We start from the raw sequence: 13,642 nt of genomic DNA, 5'->3' as shown, positions 1-13,642 counted from the left end.
TAAAGGTGCATGTGTTGTATTAATCTGTTTATTTTCAAGTTCTAGAAGGAAATCGCTGCCAGTGAGCTTCCCCACTGTCTGCAATTTGGGGGGCGTGTCATAAACAGATAGCTAAGGGTTAATGTCTCTTTCACCTGGAGCACCTGACCAGAGGACCAATCAGGAAACCGGATTTTTTCAACTTTGGGTGGAGGGAATTGTGTGTCTGGGGTCTTTGTTTTCTGGCTGCCTGCTTTCTCTGAGCTTTGGAGAAGTAGTTCTGCTTTCTAATCTTCTGTTTCTAAGTGTAAGGACAAAGAGATCAGATAGTAAGTTATATGGTTTCTTTTCTTTGGTATTTGCATGAATATAAGTGCTGGAGTGCTTTGATTTGTATTCTTTTTGAATAAGGCTGTTTATTCAATATTCTTTTAAGCAATTGCCCTGTATTGTGTCATCTTAATACAGAGAGACCATTTGTATTTTTTCTTTCTTTTTTTTATATAAAGCTTTCTTTTAAGACCTGTTGGAGTTTTTCTTTACTTCAGGGAAATTGAGTCTGTACTCACCAGGGAATTGGTGGGAGGAAGAAATCAGGGGGGATCGGTGTGTGTTGAATTGGCTAGCCTGATTTTGCATTCCCTCTGGGGGAATAGGAAAGTACTTTTTGTTCCAGGATTGGGAACGGAGAGGGGGAGTCACTCTGTTTGGATTCACAGAGCTTGTGTCTGTGTATCTCTCCAGGAGCACCTGGAGGGGGGAAGGGAAAAAGGATTATTTCCCTTTGTTGTGAGACTCAAGGGATTTGGGTCTTGGGGTCCCCAGGGAAGGTTTTTCAGGGGGACCAGAGTGCCCCAAAACACTCTAATTTTTTGGGTGGTGGCAGCAAGTACCAGGTCCAAGCTGGTAACTAAGCTTGGAGGTTTTCATGCTAACCCCCATATTTTGGACGCTAAGGTCCAAATCTGGGACTAAGGTTAAAACACTTGTATTCATTAAATGGAGCATCTCTTGTCACTGTCCAGCAATAGTCTGCAAGCATTGATGGGCTCCATTTGCCCTGTTAGCCTGCCAGGAGATTCCACTGCTGTAGTCCGGAGCCCAATAGCTCTGCCTTACTCTTGGGTAGTTCCAAACCCCTGACAAGATCATTCAGTTCACCTTGTGTTATGAAGTGTGGTTCAGAGGAGGAGGCTGGGAGAAAATGTGGGTCCTGTGACATTGATGGTTCAGGACCAGAAGTTTCATCCTTTTCCTCTTCCTCGTCTGACTCAAGTGAGAATGATTCTGGTGCATCAGGAACCGGCAGTCCTTCTCCATGGGGTACTGGGCATACAGCTGATGGAATGTTTGGATAATGCATAGTCCACTTTTTCTTCTTTGACACACCTTTCCCAACTGGAGGCACCATGCAGAAGTAACATCTGTTGGCTCTCTCCAAATGATTGGCACTGCAAAAGGCATAGATTTCCTTTTCCTGTTCAACCACTGGCGAAGATTTGTTGCACAAGTGTTGCAACATATGTGTGGGGCCCACCTCTTGTCCTGATCTCCAATTTTGCAGCCAAAAGAAAGGTGATAGGCTTTCTTAACCATAGTGGTTATACTGCACTTTTGTGATGCAAAAGTCACTTCACCACAAACATAGCAGAAGTTATCTGCACTCTTCACACAAGTATGAGGCATCTCAGCTCACTTTGGCTAAACAGAAATGTGTCCCTTTGCAAAATCAAACACTGACAAAGAAGAGAGCAGACACTGTATGATTTCTAGAGCTGATATAGGGTAATTTGTTCAGCAGAGTGATGTAAGCTTCGTTATGATTGTATCATCCATGACTTCTAGGAATAACATGATGCAATTCATATCATGTATGACGCAATACCAGCTTCAGATTGCATCCTTCATTGTTTTGCCGAAAAAGCACGTACTGTCCAAACCCAGTCATAGATTTATTCATAGATCCAGTCAAAGATGTATTTTAGTCATTTCTGGTTTAAATTGAGATCCCTTCCCTTTATAACTCCGCCATTCCCAAGTCAAGGGTCGTATATACTGACCCAATAGCATATCTTGAAAAACTAGAGCCAATTAACAATTTTAAGCATCATTTTCATTTTCAGTGACCCAGAATTAGTAAAGTTGGACTACATTTATTTCAGAAGCATTTTGGCTGTAAAGCAGTGTTATTTGGCATACAATGATGCTGCGAGCACATTTTGCAAGTTTAGGGAAACAAGACTGAGTGCATTATATAACTCAAGACATGACGAGGCTGTGAGTCGGTCACAGAGGTCATGGATTCCATGACTTTTCAGGACCTCTATGACGTCTGCAGAAGTGGATGCAGCAGGCCCGAGGGACGACTGAGCAGCTTGGGTAGCCCCTGGGTCAGCCGCAGCAGCCACTGCTGGGGCAGTCACAGGTTGTTGTGCTCCCCTACCCCGCAGCAGCAGTGGGGGGGTCTTAGTCTGCCACGCCCCCTGCTCTCTCAGCAGCAGCAGGGGGGTCTCGGGCCACCCCTCCATCCCCCCAGCTGCATCTGGGGTCCTGGGCCACCCCCTGTCCAATGGCACCCAAGAGTTAGGGATATCTAGTATCCCTGGGGCTGTGAATTTTTGTTTACTGCCCATGACCTGTCCATGATGTTTACTAAAAATACCTGTGACTAAAATGTAGTCTTCATCATTGTGACGTGTTGGATCACAGAAACCTCCCGGGAGCTGCCAACCAATGTGCTAAGACTACTTCTGCTCTTGCTTTTCCTGCCAGCTCAGGACTCCAGCACCCTATCTTGCTGAGCCAGACACTCCCATCTGCTCCAACACAGACCTAGGGGCTGAATTACTTGCCCCAAAGCTGCAGGTTTACCTGAAAGCAGCTCACAGAAGTGTTCCTGTCTTTAACACTCAGCTGCCCAACTCCCAATGGAGTCTAAACCCAAATAAATGTTTTACCCCGTATAAAGCTTATGCAGGGTAAACTCATAAATTGTTCGCCCTCTATAACACTGATAGAGAGATATGCACAGCTGTTTGCTCCCCCAGGTATTAATACATACTCTGAGTTAATTAATAAGTAAAAAGTGTTTTTATTAAATACAGAGTGTAGGATTTAAATGGTTCCAAGTAGTAACAGACAGAACAAAGTAACTCATCCAGCAAAATGAAATACAATTTGCAAATCTATGTCTAATCTAACTGGACACAGCTAATCTCACCCTCAGAGATGCTTCAGTAAGTTTTTTCCTTGGACTGAACACCTTCCAGGCCTGGGCACAATTCTTTCCCCTGGTACAGCTCTTGTTTCAGCTCAGGTGGTAGCTAGGGGATTCTTCATGATGGCTCCTCTCCTCCATTTATTCTGTTCCACCCCCGTTATATATATTTTACATAAGGCGGGACTCCTTTGTCCCTCTGGGTTTCCACCTCCCCTCACTGGAAAAGCACCAGGTTAAAGATGGATTCCAATTCATGTGACATGATCACATGTCACAGTAAGACCCCAAGCCTTCATTCCTCCCATCCTGACTCACAGGAAGGCTTGCCTGTAAACAGAGCCATCCAGTCAATTGTCCTGTTGATGGGAACCATTAAGATTTCAAACCACCATTAATGGCTCACACTTTGCATAATTACAATAGGCCCTCAGGGTCTTAATTGTTTGTGTTTTAAGTCCAGGGTTTGTTGGTGGGCAAGCACTCCCAGAGCATTGTTCCCCAAGTGCTTCCTAATCAGGTAGTTAACCTTACAAATTTCTTCCTAAGGAAGTTGACCAAATGCCTCACAAAGCTTACTTAAATATCAAGCCAATATTCTTACCCTCATGTACAAAATAATATATATGTACAAATAGAATAAATAAATACAGTAAACCATAACCATATGGTTAGGCTGCCATGTGTTACATGGCACAGGCAACACAAAATATATTCCAGTTATGTCATACTCCCATAAAGACGGGAGGTACCGTCACAATCATCATAAAGAACAGAAGAACCCCTCTACTCAGTAAGTTAAGATCATTCTACTGCTGTTTTTAAAGTAGGTGGCGAGAGAGCACAAGAGTTGTTCAAGTGGTCTCTTCTGCCCCACAGCAGGAGGGGTCAGGGGGGTACTATGGGGGAGAGGGCCCCGGGGGTATCATGGGAGGAGTGGGGGGGTTGGCCTGGGGGCGCCACGGGTGCTCTGGGAGGAGGGAGAGGTGACGTGGTCTGGAACCAGGGCTGCTGCTGGGAGAAGGGCCAGGCAGTGGTGCACAGCCCGGGACCTAGCGCTGCTGCTGAGAGGAAGGGAGTGGGAATGTGGAGGCCTGAGACTGCCCCAGCAGTGGCCGCTGCGGCTGGCCCAGGGCTGCCTGAGCTGCTCAGGTGGCCCCTGAGCCACCCACACTCACTGCTGCAGAAGTCCCAGAGATCCCGGAAAGTCACGGAATCTGTGACATCTATGACAGACTTAATTATGATGTCCTATGTACTGTTGAGTTGAGGCACAGCTGAGACAACACTAGAAAGGCCAAGTTGACCAATCAGAACATCTCTCTGATCAAGGAAGGACCTGCTCCTACAACCATTACATAAGTGAAATACCATTGAGCTCCAGAGAACAGACACTAATATAAAGACAGCTCATGAAAGAGCTTTTCAGGGGAGAGCACTTACAACCAATATTAAATTTGTCTTTGATACAGGGGCCTTGGGTCTCCATTGTTTTCTGTAATCGATGCCCAGCATGAGGACACTTCAGCGGTAGGTGATTTAGAAATACTCATAGAGCCGGCAGCTACTGTTTGTTTGGTCAGCAGCCAGGAGGGAGGGGAAGGGGTGCATTTGCCAGACGTAGCGGCTACTCTCAGCAACAGTGACATGGTTGATCCTATATTTTCCACTTCTACTCTTAAATGACCACACAGAGTGAGATTTTTAGCATAACAAACAATGCACATTTATCAGCTAAGGACACAAGGACTGTAGCTCAGCATAGGGAGTGAGTTGGTGATTTTTGTGTGTCTTGGTGGCTGTGGGTGTGGGCGTGTTGGCTGACCAGACAGCAAGTGTGAAATAGCAGGACAAGGGGTGGAGAGTAAAAGTATCTATATAAGACAAAGCACCGCATATTGGGACTGTCGCTATAAAATTGGGACATCTGGTCACCCTATGTGTGTGGTGGGGGGCATTGTAGCTACCTAGCCTGAAATAGGAGGCTAAGACTTCCACGAAGTTCCATAAAACTAGTAGTTTGTATTCGAGGCCTTTAAAATAGTTTTGCCATGTAACCCGGCATCAAGGGTCTCAACATTCTGTGTTGGACTACTAGAATGTGGGGAATGCTCTAGGGGAAATTCCAAGCCCAGCTAAATAGTGTCAGGCAGCTTTTTTTGGCTGACAAATATATCTGAAGTTGTGTGTTTCATCATAACTGCTGTTCATTCACCCACTGCTAAACAGATTGCTGCAGGTAGCAAGCTGGTAAGATAGTTGGGCTAAGAGTAACCAGGGTTGTCATTGGTGCTGGTGTCACTCAAAAGCTAAGTGTGATTTTTTTACATGACAATAGGCCTCTTGCAGTGAAAAGTCCTCATGGAGACAAGGCACAGGCAGATTTTGCTTTCGTATAGCTAGTCACAGTCAACCCTTTACCTCCCACCTTGGGTTTACCACAACTAGCTACACTGATGCTAAAAACTAGCTGTGCCTTGTCGCTACAAGGCTTTTATCTTGCGATAGCTGGCTTGATGTAAAAACACAACTTTTTTCTCCAATTGTCAGATGCTGGAGGTGAATGGTGATGCCGGAAGGTAATGAGCGTATATGGGGCACACTGGAGTGACCTGGCAATTCACGGCAGGGCATATAGTTTAGAATAAAGGAACTTGGGTCCAGATTCTCAATGGTATGCAGGTGCCTCTGAGTGGATAGCAGAAAAAAAGGCTAAGAATCATGACAGTGAAGTGACTGGACCAGAGCTACCATCCTAGGCAGTTGCTGAGATAAGTATTGGTTGCTAACTGAACCACGTCTACCACTCTTTCTACAAGGCTTTCGCTTCAGCTTCATCGCTACAGTGGAGTGCACTTGTCCTTTGTTGCATGAATTGAGCTGAACCTGAGTTAACGCGCTTGTCCCAAGCACAAGGAACAAATGCTTGTAATACAGCTGGGCCAGGTACTATGCAAGGGTGTGTGAATGTTGCTAGTCATTTCAATCATCGTGTTTCTGCAAGGCCCTTTTCCCTACGATCACTACGACCTAGGAGGTCCCTACTTTACTTCCAAACCCAAGCGCCTGTAGGGCAGGCAGCACCACAGGCACATGCAGGGCAGCTGATTTAATAACATTTGCCCTGCATTTTTCAGTGCTGCTTCTGCTATAGGTTACTAGTTAAACTAAAAATAAAGGGGGGAAGAAATAAGTGAGCGCATTTGTATTAAGGCTCTATGATTTCAGCATTTGCTGAAGCTTGTCTCCAGATGTGAGAGATTAGGAAGCTGCACGTATTGCAAATATTCTATTTAAGGAAGGAGTTATGAACAGAAATACTTTCTACTGACTGCTAACTGTATTAACAGCTGCTTCTAGTGCATATTTCCTGGACACACACACACACACACACACACACACACCTGCGACAACACACGCATCATATGAGGTATTGACTTTACTGAGATTATTATAAGGGTTATATATTAGTCTCAGCAGCCACCAGCGATTGCACTCAGAGACCATATTTCCTGGAGGAAGTGAATACTTCTATTCATTTTAAAAAGGGTCTTTATTCACATCCCCAGGACTATTTATAGTACTTTGTAGTGATTCATACCACTATTAAAGTGTAGCCTTATGTTTTTATACGTAAACAAACAAAAGCGAAGTAAAAATGCAAATGAAAACACGTGATGCAATTCTCTACCCAAATCAGGGCTTTTTGGCACAGGTAGCTCTGACTTTTCTTGTGGGGTTCTCTGCATGAGAGCCCTAGCAATGACACTAATGGCCGAACAAAAACTAAGCTATGCCACTTCTTCAGCTACCAAACCACATTAATATGCCAAGGCTGCTTTTCCATCACGCTCCCAGCACCTTTGCTGTGATGAGCTGGCAGTGAAACCCACTAACTGGGTGAACTCAGGTGAAACTTTTTCTTGAGTTTTGTGAAAACAAACAAGTTTTGCAAAACTTTCTCCTGTACTTTGAACCGACATGGAGATCTGAGACCATTGTTTTAGTAAAGAGAAGGCTGGGGCTCACAGCTAGATGAACTCCCAAAATCTAGGTTAACACAAATGGATGTACTATACTCGCTATTTAGGTCTTCTGTAGGGTTTTTTTTTTTTCTCTTTGCCCTCGCTATGCCTGTCTCTCCACCGCCTCACTCATTATTTATCACTCTATTCCATTTTTTTCATTGCTCCACACCACCTTTTTTTCTTTCAGTCTTGCTGAATCAGATGAGCCCAGTAGTGTGCACACATCAAATTTTTCAACCTACAGCAGTCAACTGGGCTTAGCATTAGGCAAAAACTGGTTTGCCCAGCTCTTGTGCATACACCTCCTTTTTAATGTGCCACCCCATTCCTAAAGCTATGTTGATCCAATCGGGGATGTACCATCACCTTTACCTTTGTAACACAACAGAGGCCTAATTAAAAACAATCTGCTTCCTTTATACAGAGGATCTCCTGTTACACTATGAAGCTTCCTACTTTGTCCAGCAATGTGAAATAACAGACTACATATAGGGCTATATAGTACCTAGTCAACTTGCAGTTATAACGTGTAATATTTTCTTAGGCAGTGTAACTAAAGAGCTTACTTATAGGCTGACACACAACTATTCTCTGCCAGACGGAACTCATGAGAATAAAATGTTCCAAGTAACCAGCACATAAATTGGATGAGCTTTTCCAATGCTGCAGCCTTCGTCTTAAAGACAACTCTGAATAAGATACATGTCTATGTGTTTGGCGGGAGAGGACTGGGTTATGCTTTTGTCACGCATTTTGTGAGGTTGGTTGACTTAAACGTATAGCCCCATAAACACGTCATAACTTGCTTCTGTGCCTGCTCTATGTAACCCAGTATTTTATACCAAGATGAAAGTGTGGATGGGCAATGCAGAAGAATTATGGGTAGGAATCATATGAGCTGTACATCTCCGGGGATGAAAGTTGAAAACAAGGAGTGGCATATTTTAGCAAACAGCATAGATCTCATCTGCTATTCACCTGCAGGTTTGTATAAAATATGTGCAGTAAAATCCAAATTTATTTTGAATTTGCAAGAATGGGCTGGTTTTGTGGAAACTCAACAAACCTCTCATTTTCATCTTTATGATGCTAGCTTTGCACATAAGTGCATTTCAACAAAGACGTCCTCAACTATACATGCAAAAAATACATTAAATGTTTGTGTGTGAAATCAGCCAGCTCTTCTGACTTTCTGAGCACCAAAATGTCTCAGATTGACATTGGGGTGAAATTTAATTTAAAAAAAATCAGTTGCATATACCCTTATACGTAACCAGAGTAAGTTCCCCAGGCCAAAAGAAGTTAGGCCCATTGGCCCACAATTTTAAGACCGCCAATGTCAAAGAAGCTGGCCTTATGCCATCATTTTCTGTCTTATGGCTACACACACACACACACTGGTCAGTCCCCAGCATAACAGCCCCAGTGAGTCTTTTACTAAAAGAATTGCTGAACAAAGTAGCATTGATGATTCAGTGTATGTGACTATGCCTGCCAAATCAATATTGACCCAATAGTCCAGCAGGACAAGCACAGTGCTGCTGGAGGGGGTCTCCCTTCGGGTGAAATGTAAAACCTCTTCAGTCATCAACCATCTTGTGCCAGTGAGTAAAATGCTTGTGTCCCACCTGGTTCATTCAGGATATTGCCCACCCTCACATTACCCTGGAGTGCCAAATGGAGATAATTCTCTTCTTCCTCTACCATCTTTAACTGTTGGTCACAGTCAATAGCTACCAAGTTCTACCTCAGAGGTAGTTACATTAGTCATAGCTGAAGTGATTCCAGAGTATATAATTAAGACACTGCTTTAAAATGTATATTATATTATTATTGATGGGAAAGTAGAAATTTATAAGCAATCTGGAAAAAAATATATAGGTTTCTGCTAAGCAAGCCTGTTCATTGGCTTACAGATAACATAGTCCTCAAGAAAGACTAAGTGTAAAAACCTTTAAGAAAAATGTGTTCCTACTGCATGTAAGTTTGTGTTCAACATGTGATGGGGTAGGTGTGTCTGGGACAGCTGTGATTAGTTCTCCTATATTATAGTATTAAATCCAGTAAGTATTAAATATCTCACCTAACGAAGGGAAGGAGAATAGTCATCAATCAGCAGAGAAACGTTAGTGGGTGATCACGTCTTTCTTCAATGTTATGTAGCTTCTCCTCTTTCACAAATAGGAGGGGGAAGTTTACTGTGTTTTTGCTCTAGAAGCCCAGATAGGAGTTCAGTTCAACGAGCCTATAGGTAGACAATGATGGCTGCTACTGTATAGCAGTTTGTTGTTGCTTAAGTGATTTATGAAAGCTGTTTGGAACGCTTCAGAGTCATTAAAAAGGACTCTTTAGGTGATTTACCAACTGCAGTAAAGGCTTCTTGAGTGCTTTAGCTGCTCAGATGCCTTATTATTCTTCATTTGTCATCTGTCTTTATGTGCTACTAGCATGTGATTACCTTGAAGAGACCTTTGAACATCTATTCAGCACACGCCATTGTAAATAATGAAACACCTTGCTATTATTTATCGAAAGGAGCCTGCTCTGTGATGTTCATTTTTGATTGCTGAAATATAGTTTGAAAAAAATGGACCCTGGGCTATGGATAGTAAATTGTATTTTGTTCCTGTGATATGTGCACGTACAATAGAGGATGTGTCCTTCACAGCACAATGAAACATGATTGGGCCTAATTCTAATTTGTACAGCATTCTCACTAATGATGTCTATTTAAGACAGCCATTAAAGGCCCTTAATGTTAATGAACTGGACTGTGCCAATAAAGTTCTAGTAGTTTCCCCCTATTAAATTAATATTATAGACATTTAACAGATGTCTTAATTAGACACTACATAGAGGAATATGAGCTACATTAAAATCAGGCCATTGAAAGTTTGTGTGTGATTTATGTTTTCATATAATTTTGTTTACTGTTCTTTCTACAGTCTTAAAGAGAACAAAATTATTTACATTTCCAAAGACCCTTGGGAGAAGTACAGGACATTTCCTGCTCTTTTATCATGTTGACTTTTAACAGCAAGTCACACATCCTGCTGCACAGCTCTATATGAAATTAAAGACCTTCCCCTCTTTTATTTTTGGAAACATTTTCTGGTTTTAATACCCTTCCCATTACTTACACCTCACCAATAGCGACATTAGTTTAAAGTGATTCTTGTTTCTTCCTGCACCTTTTTTTCCATAAACCACACTTTTAATTCCCGCTCTTGCTGGTGAGGCATCCGCATGGTGGTGCTTTAACTTATTGAGATGAAAGCTAATACCACATGGTGTGACCTTAGAAGAAATGGACCTACTTAATTCTGTTGAGAAATGATTGAGCCACTGGTGGTGTGATTGTGTAACTGAGTCCAGGGGAGTATTAGTGGGATAATTGATGCTGAAGCTGGTGTGGTCAGCAGGAGCTTGCTCAATCTCTTTACTTCTATCCCAAGAGGTAAGGGCTTCTGTTGCATTCAGTGAGTCAAGGGAGGGGCATGAGCTGCTGTGGTCAGGTGCTGGATCTGGAGAGGTGGCTGGGTGATGCCCAGCACAGCTCTAGCCTTTACTCTATAGGATTTTCTACTCAGTGTGGTGCCCTCAACACAGGTGGATTGGGTATGGGGCTATGTAAATGGGTTCTCTCACCCACCTCGACCCCTCCACTAGATCTGCTGCAGCCACTCCCAGCTGTTCCCAGTACAGCATGTGTTGCTGTGGCAATAGCACAGGAATGGCTCTGGGGAATATTTATGTTTAGTTATTATTGACATGCTGACACCATTTTCCCAAGGAACAAAAGTGAAAGAAGGGAAATGGTGATTTTCAACAGACTGTAACTCAGCTAAATGGGAACATTGTTGCAAATGAAAGCCAATCCAAGGTCCAAACTTTGACTTTCTCCCTGACAAATTTCAAACGCCTGGTGCCAACAAGCTTCTTAAAGAAAAGACAAGAAAAGGGTAGAGATAGGGCATAAGAATTTTTTTTATAAAAGACAATGCTAAGCAACCTACATATAGGGGTCACTACCAGCTCTCTCTAGAATGAAGTCCAACTTCCCTCACAGAAGGATGTTCTGAAGAGAGATATGAAGAGGCAGAGACTGGAGTCTAGGTGGGTCAAGTAGTGAGTGGAAGAAGGAAAGGAGTTGGAGGATGGAGGTGACAATGGGGCCCAAGAGTTGTGCAGCAAGCGGAGAACAACAATTATACATGAACTCACTGAAAATTCAACTAAATTCAGATGGGAAATGATTGTAGACTTGGGCTTCTCCATTACAAGTGTTGCTGTGGACTGCTCTCAAAAACAAATTTATAAAAGATTTGAGTGGTAGAGGCCTTTTAAAAAGCAGTGCAGGTATAAAAGGCTGGTAATCTTATTTACAAAAGGAAGCTACCTAACATCGTGTAAGTTTTAATGATATAGGGCTATGAAAGATAGCACTTGGGCAGTGCAAACTGCAAGTAATATAGGATGAAAGATTTTTATTCTACTTCTAGGAAAGAGGGTATTATTTATAATTAAAATCTTATTTTAGGACATACTAGATATTCAGATAAAGGAAGGGTAAAGCAAAGAAGGGTTATACATTGTTAGCCATATTATATATAAATGCAGGAGAGAAGACACAAACACGATACTGAGACAGTCTAAAAGCTTTTATTGACATGAATGTAGGATGAACAGAAAAACCACAAGCAAATTTTACAGGTCATCCCAAACTGAAGATCAGTAAAGCTTTAAACAATGCCACTTCTGCATATCAACAAACTTTGACACAAAACTTTTAGAAAGGTTGCTTACAAATAGATATTTTTTCATACCTTTCACCTCCAAAGCCAAAGGCTTTTAATAACTGTACAGGCCTTAGAAGTGGAAAAAGCAGATCTCTAATTATTGTTGTAGTATCTGAATACCTCCCCAAAAAGCAGCACACAGGCCCGTGAAATAGAAATCAAGTCATCTCATTAGGCCCAATCTTATGTTAGTTCTTTACAGGCAGGACTAAGAGACAATGCTGATGGGCATCAGATAAGAAACTGGATGGATACACCAATGTTTGAGGGTTAGGCTGATTGAGGACTGTTCCTCGTTGGAAAACTGGGATTATTCCCTTCCAATGAAACATCTACAGTACATGCTATATTGGGTCCTGGCAGAAGTTGAGGACTATAAGTGTTGTATTTTTGGGGGGTGGGGGAGGGGAGTGACGAAGGGTGCAAAGGGGAAGAATTCATTATTTGGGGTATAAAGAAAATATTTTTTCTGATAGCTGCCATTCAAAAATTAGAAAGAACCTCTCAGAAACTAGTCAATTGTAGTCAAGGCAGAGAGAGAAAGAGGAAATAAAGTAGGGTCAAGATGGCTAGCGGTCCATGAAAGTACAATTTATTACAATGAGATTACTGCAGATGATGAATAAATCTATTAAATCAACATTCTTAAAGTGAATTTTGTGCTCATTAAAAAGTACCAGATAGCACTGTAGTCCAAATTTCTAGATGACAGTTCTATTAGAATGTACAGGGCCTGGTAGGTATTCATGCTCCACTCCCATGCATTAAATACTGAACTAAAATTACCACTGATACTCAAATCAAAGTGCAGTAGTTTTATACATACAGTAGCCTAAGCTTTGCATATTTCAGACCAGCTTTCAGACAGAGTCTGGCTTTCCAGTAACAAAACCAGCTTAAACACTATCTTTTAAATTGGAATATTTCCCGTTTAAATTTCAAGTGCTTTATTAGTAAAAACCCAAGATAGTCTTGAAAACAGACAGTTCATAGGTTATAGCCTGTATGTAAATCAAATTCAGAACAACACAGACAGATGAAGAGTAACAATTACTTTGTGTATATTTTTTTAAGAAGCCTATAGTATGAATGTTAAAAAGCTCCTTGCGAAGACCGTGGGCGCTATTAATATAATTTTATGAATGCTGTGCATCTCTCTACTTGTTTGAGTATTGTGGTGGGGCTGGCTCTGTGGAACCCTAGGCTTAAATTCTGGCTGGACTCTGCTCTGATCTTCAGGAGCCCAGCAATTACTCTACTTCAATTGACCTAACTCAACAAACCACTACAATTGTCATACGGACAATACAGTGAATCTACTGTTAGGAGACTACTTTTGACTCCCTCTCGAGAAACATTTCAATCAGTTTTCACCAATGCAGCAGCCCTGCTGGAAATCTAAGGAGAGTGTTGCTACAAATGTATCTAGTTGTTTCAATATTCAAGAGATTAATTAACGAAACCTAGCCAATTTATTGCTAAAAATCAATAGTATAGCACAGGAAGGAGTTACTATGTTACTGATCCTTGTGGGAATCTGTTTCTAGCAGTGTGTCAGTTTGCGCTTCCCAAAATACACCCCCAAAACCGCTCCTATAGCACCGTTGCTTACAAGTTGG

This window comes from Gopherus evgoodei, chromosome 12 (genome assembly GCF_007399415.2).
Source record: "Gopherus evgoodei ecotype Sinaloan lineage chromosome 12, rGopEvg1_v1.p, whole genome shotgun sequence".
NCBI classification, from domain to species: Eukaryota; Metazoa; Chordata; order Testudines; family Testudinidae; genus Gopherus; species Gopherus evgoodei.
This window is presented reverse-complemented; position numbering follows the sequence as displayed.